At 43.8% G+C, this 16,504-nt stretch overlaps 11 non-coding genes across 11 annotated transcripts; all 11 read right to left on the bottom strand.

The window, feature by feature from the left end:
- Positions 1–3,385: 3,385 nt before the first annotated feature.
- Positions 3,386–3,466, bottom strand: trnas-aga (transfer RNA serine (anticodon AGA)). Its single transcript has one exon. It is a non-coding gene; the product is annotated as a tRNA-Ser (tRNA).
- Positions 3,467–3,719: 253 nt separating this feature from the next.
- Positions 3,720–3,791, bottom strand: trnad-guc (transfer RNA aspartic acid (anticodon GUC)). The gene has a single exon. It is a non-coding gene; the product is annotated as a tRNA-Asp (tRNA).
- A 1,573-nt stretch (positions 3,792–5,364) lies between these two features.
- Positions 5,365–5,445, bottom strand: trnas-aga (transfer RNA serine (anticodon AGA)). The gene has a single exon. It is a non-coding gene; the product is annotated as a tRNA-Ser (tRNA).
- A 1,875-nt stretch (positions 5,446–7,320) lies between these two features.
- trnas-aga (transfer RNA serine (anticodon AGA)) lies at positions 7,321–7,401 on the bottom strand. Its single transcript has one exon. It is a non-coding gene; the product is annotated as a tRNA-Ser (tRNA).
- Positions 7,402–9,310: 1,909 nt separating this feature from the next.
- On the bottom strand, positions 9,311–9,391 carry trnas-aga (transfer RNA serine (anticodon AGA)). The gene has a single exon. It is a non-coding gene; the product is annotated as a tRNA-Ser (tRNA).
- Positions 9,392–9,610: 219 nt separating this feature from the next.
- On the bottom strand, positions 9,611–9,682 carry trnad-guc (transfer RNA aspartic acid (anticodon GUC)). The gene has a single exon. It is a non-coding gene; the product is annotated as a tRNA-Asp (tRNA).
- Positions 9,683–11,266: 1,584 nt separating this feature from the next.
- On the bottom strand, positions 11,267–11,347 carry trnas-aga (transfer RNA serine (anticodon AGA)). The gene has a single exon. It is a non-coding gene; the product is annotated as a tRNA-Ser (tRNA).
- Positions 11,348–11,566: 219 nt separating this feature from the next.
- On the bottom strand, positions 11,567–11,638 carry trnad-guc (transfer RNA aspartic acid (anticodon GUC)). Its single transcript has one exon. It is a non-coding gene; the product is annotated as a tRNA-Asp (tRNA).
- Positions 11,639–13,222: 1,584 nt separating this feature from the next.
- On the bottom strand, positions 13,223–13,303 carry trnas-aga (transfer RNA serine (anticodon AGA)). The gene has a single exon. It is a non-coding gene; the product is annotated as a tRNA-Ser (tRNA).
- Positions 13,304–13,522: 219 nt separating this feature from the next.
- trnad-guc (transfer RNA aspartic acid (anticodon GUC)) lies at positions 13,523–13,594 on the bottom strand. Its single transcript has one exon. It is a non-coding gene; the product is annotated as a tRNA-Asp (tRNA).
- Positions 13,595–15,178: 1,584 nt separating this feature from the next.
- trnas-aga (transfer RNA serine (anticodon AGA)) lies at positions 15,179–15,259 on the bottom strand. Its single transcript has one exon. It is a non-coding gene; the product is annotated as a tRNA-Ser (tRNA).
- Between the last annotated feature and the right edge of the window lie 1,245 nt (positions 15,260–16,504).

The raw sequence follows: 16,504 nt of genomic DNA, 5'->3' as shown, positions 1-16,504 counted from the left end.
AAGACTCAAATATATACATATACAGAGATGTGTGTGTGTGATCTATTAAGAGAGAGAGGGAAAGAGTGAGAGAAAGACAATGATAAAGACAGTGACAAGGAGAGAGACAGATAGAGAGAGAGCGATAGAGACTAAAACAGAAAATGTTGGAAATACTTCTCAGCTTACAGGCAGGGACTAACAGAGACAGGCAAAGACATGGACAGACCGAAATGATGGGAAAGAGAGAGCCAGTCAGACAAAGAGTCTGAGAGAATCCCATTGGAACAGACGTGGCACCGTGAGAAAGAGACAGATTGAGAGACAGAGACAAACAGAGAAACAGGGACAGACAGAGTGAGTCAGACTGAGAGAGACAAAGACTCAAACATACAAAACTCTCTGAAGAGAGAGAGAGAGAGGCAGAAACCGAGCGACACAGATACATTTCACAATTTCATTTCATTATCGGTTCAGAGTGTCACATTGTTACAGAAAATTGCTGATTCAACCGATGAAAATCCGGTCTCACTGATCAGAATGGGAGGATATCCGAGTTAAATTAAAGAGATACCAGGAGTGGGGGACAAACGCACGCGGGACAAACCCATTGAGTTTTAAGGCCAACGCCTTAACCACTCGGCTATTCTGGTCCTGTGAGAACCTGGATTCTGTCTCTGTGAGAATCTGGGCTTCAACCCCAACCCCACATACAAACACATGCACATCGGCTTTCAGTGAGCATTTACGAACATTTTTAGTAATATTGACACGGGGGCAACTCTCCTATTCTTTTTCGAATAATGCACTGGGAACTTTCATATCCACCCGAGGGTGCAGACGGAGCTTCAATTTAACATTTCATCCGAAAGTCAACAGCTTCAACATTGCAAAATTCCCCAAGTGCTGCACTTGAGTGTTAGCCAAGATGATATGCTCAAGTCTCAGAAGTGCGACTTGAACAGACAAACTCCCGATTCAGTCGAGAATGCGGCCACTGAACCAAAGCCGATACAAAAGTTCACAACCGTATTATTTTCCCCAAGTCGTTTTTATAAGTTCCAGGACATATCAAATTCATGGTGATGATTTCCAGTGACAGTTGCACATACACAGAGACATATAAATAGATAGACAGACACAGAGACCCACACACACATATCCAGAAATTTGCACGCACCAACGACAATGCACAGATGCCTCAGACATCTCGAGGAATAGACAGGCTGAATCACTGTCGCAACTTTGACTGATGATTGCGATTTTTGAAACGGATGTATCGTGAATATTGCAGATTAATAAAAATGAGAAAAAAATGTCAAAGTTGAAAGGTGTGGGACGTTATTCCATCCATCTCAGGATCAGTTTGGCAGAGAACCGGTTAAATTGTGAAATGGAATGAAAAATGCTGAGAATCGTAGTCGGCAGTATTCTAACCTGCGCGGGATAACCCAATGGATTTCTAGTCCATCGCCTTAACCACTCGGCCACGACTACTGTGTCGCTTCCTTTTTAAACTTTACTCAGAAAAAACTCAGTCATCCATCTCTGTGTTGCAGACGGCTTACTCAGTCATCCATCTCTGTGTTGCAGACGGCCAAAGACTCCTGAAAAATTCTCCGTTTGCTAAAAATCTGGACGAGGCAATCTCTTCCACCTGTATTTTTACAGTTCCATATTACTCTGGAACTTTTTAACATGCATCTCTTCCAAGAAACAGAAGTAAAATTCGACATTTTGAAACAACTGCCTCTCGGTCGGGGAATTGAACCCCGGTCTCCCGCGTGACAGACGGGGATACGCACCACTATACTAACGAGGAACTGACGTATACCAATTCTGTCAGAGCAGTAATCGAGTCACTGTGAACAGAACTGGACACCAGGAGAAGTCGATAGACATGTTGAGAGACAGAGACAAACCGACAAACAGGGAGAGACAGACAGCGAGATAGAGACAACGAGAGACAGAAAGTGTGAGACTGAGAAGGAGAGGAAGACTGAGTGAGAAAAAGACTCAAATATATACATATACAGAGATGTGTGTGAGTGATCTATTCAGAGAGAGAGGGAAAGAGTGAGAGAAAGACAACGATAAAGACAGTGACAAGAAGAGAGACAGATAGAGAGAGAGCGATAGAGACTAAAACAGAAAATGATGGAAATACTTCTCAGCTTACAGGCAGGGACTAACAGAGACAGGCAAAGACATGGACAGACCGAAATGATGGGAAAGAGAGAGCCAGTCAGACAAAGAGTCTGAGAGAATCCCATTGGAACAGACGTGGCACCGTGAGAAAGAGACAGATTGAGAGACAGAGACAAACAGAGAAACAGGGACAGACAGAGTGAGTCAGACTGAGAGAGACAAAGACTCAAACATACAAAACTCTCTGAAGAGAGAGAGAGAGAGGCAGAAACCGAGCGACACAGATACATTTCACAATTTCATTTCATTATCGGTTCAGAGTGTCACATTGTTACAGAAAATTGCTGATTCAACCGATGAAAATCCGGTCTCACTGATCAGAATGGGAGGATATCCGTGTTAAATTAAAGAGATACCAGGAGTGGGGGACAAACGCACGCGGGACAAACCCATTGAGTTTTAAGGCCAACGCCTTAACCACTCGGCTATTCTGGTCCTGTGAGAACCTGGATTCTGTCTCTGTGAGAATCTGGGCTTCAACCCCAACCCCACATACAAACACATGCACATCGGCTTTCAGTGAGCATTTACGAACATTTTTAGTAATATTGACACGGTGGCAACTCTCCTATTCTTTTTCGAATAATGCACTGGGAACTTTCATATCCACCCGAGGGTGCAGACGGAGCTTCAATTTAACATTTCATCCGAAAGTCAACAGCTTCAACATTGCAAAATTCCCCAAGTGCTGCACTTGAGTGTTAGCCAAGATGATATGCTCAAGTCTCAGAAGTGCGACTTGAACAGACAAACTCCCGATTCAGTCGAGAATGCGGCCACTGAACCAAAGCCGATACAAAAGTTCACAACCATATTATTTTACCCAAGTCGTTTTTATAAGTTCCAGGACATATCAAATTCATGGTGATGATTTCCAGTGACAGTTGCACATACACAGAGACACATAAATAGATAGACAGACACAGAGACCCACACACACATATCCAGAAATTTGCACGCACCAACGACAATGCACAGATGCCTCAGACATCTCGAGGAATAGACAGGCTGAATCACTGTCGCAACTTTGACTGATGATTGCGATTTTTGAAACGGATGTATCGTGAATATTGCAGATTAATAAAAATGAGAAAAAAATGTCAAAGTTGAAAGGTGTGGGACGTTATTCCATCCATCTCAGGATCAGTTTGGCAGAGAACCGGTTAAATTGTGAAATGGAATGAAAAATGCTGAGAATCGTAGTCGGCAGTATTCGAACCTGCGCGGGATAACCCAATGGATTTCTAGTCCATCGCCTTAACCACTCGGCCACGACTACTGTGTCGCTTCCTTTTTAAATTTTACTCAGAAAAAACTCAGTCATCCATCTCTGTGTTGCAGACGGCTTACTCAGTCATCCATCTCTGTGTTGCAGACGGCCAAAGACTCCTGAAAAATTCTCCGTTTGCTAAAAATCTGGACGAGGCAATCTCATCCACCTGTATTTTTACAGTTCCATATTACTCTGGAACTTTTTAACATGCATCTCTTCCAAGAAACAGAAGTAAAATTCGACATTTTGAAACAACTGCCTCCCCGTCGGGGAATTGAACCCCGGTCTCCCGCGTGACAGGCGGGGATACTCACCACTATACTAACGAGGAACTGACGTATACCAATTCTGTCAGAGCAGTAATCGAGTCACTGTGAACAGAACTGGACACCAGGAGAAGTCGATAGACACATTGAGAGACAGAGACAAACCGGGAGAGACAGACAGCGAGATAGAGACAACGAGAGACAGAAAGTGTGAGACTGAGAAGGAGAGGCAGACTGAGTGAGAAAAAGACTCAAATATATACATATACAGAGATGTGTGTGTGTGATCTATTAAGAGAGAGAGGGAAAGAGTGAGAGAAAGACAATGATAAAGACAGTGACAAGGAGAGAGACAGATAGAGAGAGAGCGATAGAGACTAAAACAGAAAATGATGGAAATACTTCTCAGCTTACAGGCAGGGACTAACAGAGACAGGCAAAGACATGGACAGACCGAAATGATGGGAAAGAGAGAGCCAGTCAGACAAAGAGTCTGAGAGAATCCCATTGGAACAGACGTGGCACCGTGAGAAAGAGACAGATTGAGAGACAGACAAAAAGAGAAACAGGGACAGACAGAGTGAGTCAGACTGAGAGAGACAAAGACTCAAACATACAAAAATCTCTGAAGAGAGAGAGAGAGAGGCAGAAACCGAGCGACACAGATACATTTCACAATTTCATTTCATTATCGGTTCAGAGTGTCACATTGTTACAGAAAATTGCTGATTCAATCGATGAAAATCCGGTCTCACTGATCAGAATGGGAGGATATCCGTGTTAAATTAAAGAGATACCAGGAGTGGGGGACAAACGCACGCGGGACAAACCCATTGAGGTTTAAGGCCAACGCCTTAACCACTCGGCTATTCTGGTCCTGTGAGAACCTGGATTCTGTCTCTGTGAGAATCTGGGCTTCAACCCCAACCCCACATACAAACACATGCACATCGGCTTTCAGTGAGCATTTACGAACATTTTTAGTAATATTGACACGGGGGCAACTCTCCTATTCTTTTTCGAATAATGCACTGGGAACTTTCATATCCACCCGAGGGTGCAGACGGAGCTTCAATTTAACATTTCATCCGAAAGTCAACAGCTTCAACATTGCAAAATTCCCCAAGTGCTGCACTTGAGTGTTAGCCAAGATGATATTCTCAAGTCTCAGAAGTGCGACTTGAACAGACAAACTCCCGATTCAGTCGAGAATGCGGCCACTGAACCAAAGCCGATACAAAAGTTCACAACCGTATTATTTTCCCCAAGTCGTTTTTATAAGTTCCAGGACATATCAAATTCATGGTGATGATTTCCAGTGACAGTTGCACATACACAGAGACATATAAATAGATAGACAGACACAGAGACCCACACACACACATCCAGAAATTTGCACGCACCAACGACAATGCACAGATGCCTCAGACATCTCGAGGAATAGACAGGCTGAATCACTGTCGCAACTTTGACTGATGATTGCGATTTTTGAAACGGATGTATCGTGAATATTGCAGATTAATAAAAATGAGAAAAAAATGTCAAATTGAAAGGTGTGGGACGTTATTCCATCCATCTCAGGATCAGTTTGGCAGAGAACCGGTTAAATTGTGAAATGGAATGAAAAATGCTGAGAATCGTAGTCGGCAGGATTCGAACCTGCGCGGGATAACCCAATGGATTTCTAGTCCATCGCCTTAACCACTCGGCCACGACTACTGTGTCGCTTCCTTTTTAAACTTTACTCAGAAAAAACTCAGTCATCCATCTCTGTGCAGCAGACGGCCAAAGACTCCTGAAAAATTCTCCGTTTGCTAAAAATCTGGACGAGGCAATCTCATCCACCTGTATTTTTACAGTTCCATATTACTCTGGAACTTTTTAACATGCATCTCTTCCAAGAAACAGAAGTAAAATTCGACATTTTGAAACAACTGCCTCTCGGTCGGGGAATTGAACCCCGGTCTCCCGCGTGACAGACGGGGATACGCACCACTATACCAACGAGGAACTGACGTATACCAATTCTGTCAGAGCAGTAATCGAGTCACTGTGAACAGAACTGGACACCAGGAGAAGTCGATAGACACATTGAGAGACAGAGACAAACCGACAAACAGGGAGAGACAGACAGCGAGATAGAGACAACGAGAGACAGAAAGTGTGAGACTGAGAAGGAGAGGAAGACTGAGTGAGAAAAAGACTCACATATATACATATACAGAGATGTGTGTGAGTGATCTATTCAGAGAGAGAGGGAAAGAGTGAGAGAAAGACAACGATAAAGACAGTGACAAGGAGAGAGACAGATAGAGAGAGAGCGATAGAGACTAAAACAGAAAATGATGGAAATACTTCTCAGCTTACAGGCAGGGACTAACAGAGACAGGCAAAGACATGGACAGACCGAAATGATGGGAAAGAGAGAGCCAGTCAGACAAAGAGTCTGAGAGAATCCCATTGGAACAGACGTGGCACCGTGAGAAAGAGACAGATTGAGAGACAGAGACAAACAGAGAAACAGGGACAGACAGAGTGAGTCAGACTGAGAGAGACAAAGACTCAAACATACAAAACTCTCTGAAGAGAGAGAGAGAGAGGCAGAAACCGAGCGACACAGATACATTTCACAATTTCATTTCATTATCGGTTCAGAGTGTCACATTGTTACAGAAAATTGCTGATTCAACCGATGAAAATCCGGTCTCACTGATCAGAATGGGAGGATATCCGTGTTAAATTAAAGAGATACCAGGAGTGGGGGACAAACGCACGCGGGACAAACCCATTGAGTTTTAAGGCGAACGCCTTAACCACTCGGCTATTCTGGTCCTGTGAGAACCTGGATTCTGTCTCTGTGAGAATCTGGGCTTCAACCCCAACCCCACATACAAACACATGCACATCGGCTTTCAGTGAGCATTTACGAACATTTTTAGTAATATTGACACGGGGGCAACTCTCCTATTCTTTTTCGAATAATGCACTGGGAACTTTCATATCCACCCGAGGGTGCAGACGGAGCTTCAATTTAACATTTCATCCGAAAGTCAACAGCTTCAACATTGCAAAATTCCCCAAGTGCTGCACTTGAGTGTTAGCCAAGATGATATGCTCAAGTCTCAGAAGTGCGACTTGAACAGACAAACTCCCGATTCAGTCGAGAATGCGGCCACTGAACCAAAGCCGATACAAAAGTTCACAACCGTATTATTTTCCCCAAGTCGTTTTTCTAAGTTCCAGGACATATCAAATTCATGGTGATGATTTCCAGTGACAGTTGCACATACACAGAGACAAATAAATAGATAGACAGACACAGAGACCCACACACACATATCCAGAAATTTGCACGCACCAACGACAATGCACAGATGCCTCAGACATCTCGAGGAATAGACAGGCTGAATCACTGTCGCAACTTTGACTGATGATTGCGATTTTTGAAACGGATGTATCGTGAATATTGCAGATTAATAAAAATGAGAAAAAAATGTCAAAGTTGAAAGGTGTGGGACGTTATTCCATCCATCTCAGGATCAGTTTGGCAGAGAACCGGTTAAATTGTGAAATGGAATGAAAAATGCTGAGAATCGTAGTCGGCAGGATTCGAACCTGCGAAGGATAACCCAATGGATTTCTAGTCCATCGCCTTAACCACTCGGCCATGACTACTGTGTCGCTTCCTATTTAAACTTTACTCAGAAAAAACTCAGTCATCCATCTCTGTGTTGCAGACGGCTTACTCAGTCATCCATCTCTGTGTTGCAGACGGCCAAAGACTCCTGAAAAATTCTCCGTTTGCTAAAAATCTGGACGAGGCAATCTCATCCACCTGTATTTTTACAGTTCCATATTACTCTGGAACTTTTTAACATGCATCTCTTCCAAGAAACAGAAGTAAAATTCGACATTTTGAAACAACTGCCTCCCCGTCGAGAAATTGAACCCCGGTCTCCCGCGTGACAGGCGGGGATACGCACCACTATACTAACGAGAAACTGACGTGTACCAGTTCAGTCAGAGCAGGAATCGAGTCATTGTGAACAGAACTGGACACCAGGAGAAGTCGACAGACACATTAAGACACAGAGACAAATCGACAAACAGGGAGAGACAGACAGCGAGATAGAGACAACGAGAGACAGAAAGTGTGAGACTGAGAAGGAGAGGAAGACTGAGTGAGAAAAAGATTCAAATATATACATATACAGAGATGTGTGTGTGTGATCTATTAAGAGAGAGAGGGAAAGAGTGAGAGAAAGACAATGATAAAGACAGTGACAAGGAGAGAGACAGATAGAGAGAGAGCGATAGAGACTAAAACAGAAAATGATGGAAATACTTCTCAGCTTACAGGCAGGGACTAACAGAGACAGGCAAAGACATGGACAGACCGAAATGATGGGAAAGAGAGAGCCAGTCAGACAAAGAGTCTGAGAGAATCCCATTGGAACAGACGTGGCACCGTGAGAAAGAGACAGATTGAGAGACAGAGACAAACAGAGAAACAGGGACAGACAGAGTGAGTCAGACTGAGAGAGACAAAGACTCAAACATACAAAACTCTCTGAAGAGAGAGAGAGAGAGGCAGAAACCGAGCGACACAGATACATTTCACAATTTCATTTCATTATCGGTTCAGAGTGTCACATTGTTACAGAAAATTGCTGATTCAACCGATGAAAATCCGGTCTCACTGATCAGAATGGGAGGATATCCGTGTTAAGTTAAAGAGATACCAGGAGTGGGGGACAAACGCACGCGGGACAACCCCATTGAGTTTTAAGGCCAACGCCTTAACCACTCGGCTATTCTGGTCCTGTGAGAACCTGGATTCTGTCTCTGTGAGAATCTGGGCTTCAACCCCAACCCCACATACAAACACATGCACATCGGCTTTCAGTGAGCATTTACGAACATTTTTAGTAATATTGACACGGGGGCAACTCTCCTATTCTTTTTCGAATAATGCACTGGGAACTTTCATATCCACACGAGGGTGCAGACGGAGCTTCAATTTAACATTTCATCCGAAAGTCAACAGCTTCAACATTGCAAAATTCCCCAAGTGCTGCACTTGAGTGTTAGCCAAGATGATATGCTCAAGTCTCAGAAGTGCGACTTGAACAGACAAACTCCCGATTCAGTCGAGAATGCGGCCACTGAACCAAAGCCGATACAAAAGTTCACAACCGTATTATTTTCCCCAAGTCGTTTTTATAAGTTCCAGGACATATCAAATTCATGGTGATGATTTCCAGTGACATTTGCACATACACAGAGACATATAAATAGATAGACAGACACAGAGACCCACACACACATATCCAGAAATTTGCACGCACCAACGACAATGCACAGATGCCTCAGACATCTCGAGGAATAGACAGGCTGAATCACTGTCGCAACTTTGACTGATGATTGCGATTTTTGAAACGGATGTATCGTGAATATTGCAGATTAATAAAAATGAGAAAAAAATGTCAAAGTTGAAAGGTGTGGGACGTTATTCCATCCATCTCAGGATCAGTTTGGCAGAGAACCGGTTAAATTGTGAAATGGAATGAAAAATGCTGAGAATCGTAGTCGGCAGGATTCGAACCTGCGCGGGATAACCCAATGGATTTCTAGTTCATCGCCTTAACCACTCGGCCACGACTACTGTGTCGCTGCCTTTTTAAACTTTACTCAGAAAAAACTCAGTCATCCATCTCTGTGTAGCAGACGGCCAAAGACTCCTGAAAAATTCTCCGTTTGCTAAAAATCTGGACGAGGCAATCTCATCCACCTGTATTTTTACAGTTCCATATTACTCTGGAACTTTTTAACATGCATCTCTTCCAAGAAACAGAAGTAAAATTCGACATCTTGAAACAACTGCCTCCCCGACGGGGAATTGAACCCCGGTCTCCCGCGTGACAGGCGGGGATACTCACCACTATACTAACGAGGAACTGACGGGTACCAGTTCTGTCAGAGCAGGAATCGAGTCATTGTGAACAGAACTGGACACCAGGAGAAGTCGACAGACACATTGAGAGACAGAGACAAATCGACAAACAGGGAGAGACAGACAGCGAGATAGAGACAACGAGAGACAGAAAGTGTGAGACTGAGAAGGAGAGGAAGACTGAGTGAGAAAAAGACTCAAATATATACATATACAGAGATGTGTGTGTGTGATCTATTAAGAGAGAGAGGGAAAGAGTGAGAGAAAGACAATGATAAAGACAGTGACAAGGAGAGAGACAGATAGAGAGAGAGCGATAGAGACTAAAACAGAAAATGATGGAAATACTTCTCAGCTTACAGGCAGGGACTAACAGAGACAGGTAAGGACATGGACAGACCGAAATGATGGGAAAGAGAGAGCCAGTCAGACAAAGAGTCTGAGAGAATCCCATTGGAACAGACGTGGCACCGTGAGAAAGAGACAGATTGAGAGACAGAGACAAACAGAGAAACAGGGACAGACAGAGTGAGTCAGACTGAGAGAGACAAAGACTCAAACATACAAAACTCTCTGAAGAGAGAGAGAGAGAGGCAGAAACCGAGCGACACAGATACATTTCACAATTTCATTTCATTATCGGTTCAGAGTGTCACATTGTTACAGAAAATTGCTGATTCAATCGATGAAAATCCGGTCTCACTGATCAGAATGGGAGGATATCCGTGTTAAATTAAAGAGATACCAGGAGTGGGGGACAAACGCACGTGGGACAACCCCATTGAGTTTTAAGGCCAACACCTTAACCACTCGGCTATTCTGGTCCTGTGAGAACCTGGATTCTGTCTCTGTGAGAATCTGGGCTTCAACCCCAACCCCACATACAAACACATGCACTTCGGCTTTCAGTGAGCATTTACGAACATTTTTAGTAATATTGACACGGGGGCAACTCTCCTATTCTTTTTCGAATAATGCACTGGGAACTTTCATATCCACCCGAGGGTGCAGACGGAGCTTCAATTTAACATTTCATCCGAAAGTCAACAGCTTCAACATTGCAAAATTCCCCAAGTGCTGCACTTGAGTGTTAGCCAAGATGATATGCTCAAGTCTCAGAAGTGCGACTTGAACAGACAAACTCCCGATTCAGTCGAGAATGCGGCCACTGAACCAAAGCCGATACAAAAGTTCACAACCGTATTATTTTCCCCAAGTCGTTTTTATAAGTTCCAGGACATATCAAATTCATGGTGATGATTTCCAGTGACAGTTGCACATACACAGAGACATATAAATAGATAGACAGACACAGAGACCCACACACACATATCCAGAAATTTGCACGCACCAACGACAATGCACAGATGCCTCAGACATCTCGAGGAATAGACAGGCTGAATCACTGTCGCAACTTTGACTGATGATTGCGATTTTTGAAACGGATGTATCGTGAATATTGCAGATTAATAAAAATGAGAAAAAAATGTCAAAGTTGAAAGGTGTGGGACGTTATTCCATCCATCTCAGGATCAGTTTGGCAGAGAACCGGTTAAATTGTGAAATGGAATGAAAAATGCTGAGAATCGTAGTCGGCAGGATTCGAACCTGCGCGGGATAACCCAATGGATTTCTAGTTCATCGCCTTAACCACTCGGCCACGACTACTGTGTCGCTGCCTTTTTAAACTTTACTCAGAAAAAACTCAGTCATCCATCTCTGTGTAGCAGACGGCCAAAGACTCCTGAAAAATTCTCCGTTTGCTAAAAATCTGGACGAGGCAATCTCATCCACCTGTATTTTTACAGTTCCATATTACTCTGGAACTTTTTAACATGCATCTCTTCCAAGAAACAGAAGTAAAATTCGACATCTTGAAACAACTGCCTCCCCGACGGGGAATTGAACCCCGGTCTCCCGCGTGACAGGCGGGGATACTCACCACTATACTAACGAGGAACTGACGGGTACCAGTTCTGTCAGAGCAGGAATCGAGTCATTGTGAACAGAACTGGACACCAGGAGAAGTCGACAGACACATTGAGAGACAGAGACAAATCGACAAACAGGGAGAGACAGACAGCGAGATAGAGACAACGAGAGACAGAAAGTGTGAGACTGAGAAGGAGAGGAAGACTGAGTGAGAAAAAGACTCAAATATATACATATACAGAGATGTGTGTGTGTGATCTATTAAGAGAGAGAGGGAAAGAGTGAGAGAAAGACAATGATAAAGACAGTGACAAGGAGAGAGACAGATAGAGAGAGAGCGATAGAGACTAAAACAGAAAATGATGGAAATACTTCTCAGCTTACAGGCAGGGACTAACAGAGACAGGTAAGGACATGGACAGACCGAAATGATGGGAAAGAGAGAGCCAGTCAGACAAAGAGTCTGAGAGAATCCCATTGGAACAGACGTGGCACCGTGAGAAAGAGACAGATTGAGAGACAGAGACAAACAGAGAAACAGGGACAGACAGAGTGAGTCAGACTGAGAGAGACAAAGACTCAAACATACAAAACTCTCTGAAGAGAGAGAGAGAGAGGCAGAAACCGAGCGACACAGATACATTTCACAATTTCATTTCATTATCGGTTCAGAGTGTCACATTGTTACAGAAAATTGCTGATTCAATCGATGAAAATCCGGTCTCACTGATCAGAATGGGAGGATATCCGTGTTAAATTAAAGAGATACCAGGAGTGGGGGACAAACGCACGTGGGACAACCCCATTGAGTTTTAAGGCCAACACCTTAACCACTCGGCTATTCTGGTCCTGTGAGAACCTGGATTCTGTCTCTGTGAGAATCTGGGCTTCAACCCCAACCCCACATACAAACACATGCACTTCGGCTTTCAGTGAGCATTTACGAACATTTTTAGTAATATTGACACGGGGGCAACTCTCCTATTCTTTTTCGAATAATGCACTGGGAACTTTCATATCCACCCGAGGGTGCAGACGGAGCTTCAATTTAACATTTCATCCGAAAGTCAACAGCTTCAACATTGCAAAATTCCCCAAGTGCTGCACTTGAGTGTTAGCCAAGATGATATGCTCAAGTCTCAGAAGTGCGACTTGAACAGACAAACTCCCGATTCAGTCGAGAATGCGGCCACTGAACCAAAGCCGATACAAAAGTTCACAACCGTATTATTTTCCCCAAGTCGTTTTTATAAGTTCCAGGACATATCAAATTCATGGTGATGATTTCCAGTGACAGTTGCACATACACAGAGACATATAAATAGATAGACAGACACAGAGACCCACACACACATATCCAGAAATTTGCACGCACCAACGACAATGCACAGATGCCTCAGACATCTCGAGGAATAGACAGGCTGAATCACTGTCGCAACTTTGACTGATGATTGCGAGTTTTGAAACGGATGTATCGTGAATATTGCAGATTAATAAAAATGAGAAAAAAATGTCAAAGTTGAAAGGTGTGGGACGTTATTCCATCCATCTCAGGATCAGTTTGGCAGAGAACCGGTTAAATTGTGAAATGGAATGAAAAATGCTGAGAATCGTAGTCGGCAGGATTCGAACCTGCGCGGGATAACCCAATGGATTTCTAGTCCATCGCCTTAACCACTCGGCCACGACTACTGTGTCGCTGCCTTTTTAAACTTTACTCAGAAACAACTCAGTCATCCATCTCTGTGCAGCAGACGGCCAAAGACTCCTGAAAAATTCTCCGTTTGCTAAAAATCTGGACGAGGCAATCTCATCCACCTGTATTTTTACAGTTCCATCTTACTCTGGAACTTTTTAACATGCATCTCTTCCAAGAAACAGAAGTAAAATTCGACATCTTGAAACAACTGCCTCCCCGTCGGGGAATTGAACCCCGGTCTCCCGCGTGACAGGCGGGGATACTCACCACTATACAAACGAGGAACTGACGGGTACCAGTTCTGTCAGAGCAGGAATCGAGTCATTGTGAACAGAACTGGACACCAGGAGAAGTCGACAGACACATTGAGAGACAGAGACAAATCGACAAACAGGGAGAGACAGACAGCGAGATAGAGACAACGAGAGACAGAAAGTGTGAGACTGAGAAGGAGAGGAAGACTGAGTGAGAAAAAGACTCACATATATACATATACAGAGATGTGTGTGAGTGATCTATTCAGAGAGAGAGGGAAAGAGTGAGAGAAAGACAACGATAAAGACAGTGACAAGGAGAGAGACAGATAGAGAGAGAGCGATAGAGACTAAAACAGAAAATGATGGAAATACTTCTCAGCTTACAGGCAGGGACTAACAGAGACAGGCAAAGACATGGACAGACCGAAATGATGGGAAAGAGAGAGCCAGTCAGACAAAGAGTCTGAGAGAATCCCATTGGAACAGACGTGGCACCGTGAGAAAGAGACAGATTGAGAGACAGAGACAAACAGAGAAACAGGGACAGACAGAGTGAGTCAGACTGAGAGAGACAAAGACTCAAACATACAAAACTCTCTGAAGAGAGAGAGAGAGAGGCAGAAACCGAGCGACACAGATACATTTCACAATTTCATTTCATTATCGGTTCAGAGTGTCACATTGTTACAGAAAATTGCTGATTCAACCGATGAAAATCCGGTCTCACTGATCAGAATGGGAGGATATCCGTGTTAAATTAAAGAGATACCAGGAGTGGGGGACAAACGCACGCGGGACAAACCCATTGAGTTTTAAGGCGAACGCCTTAACCACTCGGCTATTCTGGTCCTGTGAGAACCTGGATTCTGTCTCTGTGAGAATCTGGGCTTCAACCCCAACCCCACATACAAACACATGCACATCGGCTTTCAGTGAGCATTTACGAACATTTTTAGTAATATTGACACGGGGGCAACTCTCCTATTCTTTTTCGAATAATGCACTGGGAACTTTCATATCCACCCGAGGGTGCAGACGGAGCTTCAATTTAACATTTCATCCGAAAGTCAACAGCTTCAACATTGCAAAATTCCCCAAGTGCTGCACTTGAGTGTTAGCCAAGATGATATGCTCAAGTCTCAGAAGTGCGACTTGAACAGACAAACTCCCGATTCAGTCGAGAATGCGGCCACTGAACCAAAGCCGATACAAAAGTTCACAACCGTATTATTTTCCCCAAGTCGTTTTTCTAAGTTCCAGGACATATCAAATTCATGGTGATGATTTCCAGTGACAGTTGCACATACACAGAGACAAATAAATAGATAGACAGACACAGAGACCCACACACACATATCCAGAAATTTGCACGCACCAACGACAATGCACAGATGCCTCAGACATCTCGAGGAATAGACAGGCTGAATCACTGTCGCAACTTTGACTGATGATTGCGATTTTTGAAACGGATGTATCGTGAATATTGCAGATTAATAAAAATGAGAAAAAAATGTCAAAGTTGAAAGGTGTGGGACGTTATTCCATCCATCTCAGGATCAGTTTGGCAGAGAACCGGTTAAATTGTGAAATGGAATGAAAAATGCTGAGAATCGTAGTCGGCAGGATTCGAACCTGCGAAGGATAACCCAATGGATTTCTAGTCCATCGCCTTAACCACTCGGCCATGACTACTGTGTCGCTTCCTATTTAAACTTTACTCAGAAAAAACTCAGTCATCCATCTCTGTGTTGCAGACGGCTTACTCAGTCATCCATCTCTGTGTTGCAGACGGCCAAAGACTCCTGAAAAATTCTCCGTTTGCTAAAAATCTGGACGAGGCAATCTCATCCACCTGTATTTTTACAGTTCCATATTACTCTGGAACTTTTTAACATGCATCTCTTCCAAGAAACAGAAGTAAAATTCGACATTTTGAAACAACTGCCTCCCCGTCGAGAAATTGAACCCCGGTCTCCCGCGTGACAGGCGGGGATACGCACCACTATACTAACGAGAAACTGACGTGTACCAGTTCAGTCAGAGCAGGAATCGAGTCATTGTGAACAGAACTGGACACCAGGAGAAGTCGACAGACACATTAAGACACAGAGACAAATCGACAAACAGGGAGAGACAGACAGCGAGATAGAGACAACGAGAGACAGAAAGTGTGAGACTGAGAAGGAGAGGAAGACTGAGTGAGAAAAAGATTCAAATATATACATATACAGAGATGTGTGTGTGTGATCTATTAAGAGAGAGAGGGAAAGAGTGAGAGAAAGACAATGATAAAGACAGTGACAAGGAGAGAGACAGATAGAGAGAGAGCGATAGAGACTAAAACAGAAAATGATGGAAATACTTCTCAGCTTACAGGCAGGGACTAACAGAGACAGGCAAAGACATGGACAGACCGAAATGATGGGAAAGAGAGAGCCAGTCAGACAAAGAGTCTGAGAGAATCCCATTGGAACAGACGTGGCACCGTGAGAAAGAGACAGATTGAGAGACAGAGACAAACAGAGAAACAGGGACAGACAGAGTGAGTCAGACTGAGAGAGACAAAGACTCAAACATACAAAACTCTCTGAAGAGAGAGAGAGAGAGGCAGAAACCGAGCGACACAGATACATTTCACAATTTCATTTCATTATCGGTTCAGAGTGTCACATTGTTACAGAAAATTGCTGATTCAACCGATGAAAATCCGGTCTCACTGATCAGAATGGGAGGATATCCGTGTTAAGTTAAAGAGATACCAGGAGTGGGGGACAAACGCACGCGGGACAACCCCATTGAGTTTTAAGGCCAACGCCTTAACCACTCGGCTATTCTGGTCCTGTGAGAACCTGGATTCTGTCTCTGTGAGAATCTGGGCTTCAACCCCAACCCCACATACAAACACATGCACATCGGCTTTCAGTGAGCATTTACGAA

This window comes from Pristiophorus japonicus, unplaced genomic scaffold, assembly GCF_044704955.1.
Source record: "Pristiophorus japonicus isolate sPriJap1 unplaced genomic scaffold, sPriJap1.hap1 HAP1_SCAFFOLD_1861, whole genome shotgun sequence".
Lineage (NCBI taxonomy): Eukaryota > Metazoa > Chordata > Chondrichthyes > Pristiophoridae > Pristiophorus > Pristiophorus japonicus.
The sequence above is the reverse complement of the archived record's forward strand: the minus strand, read 5'-3'. Positions and strand labels throughout refer to the sequence as shown.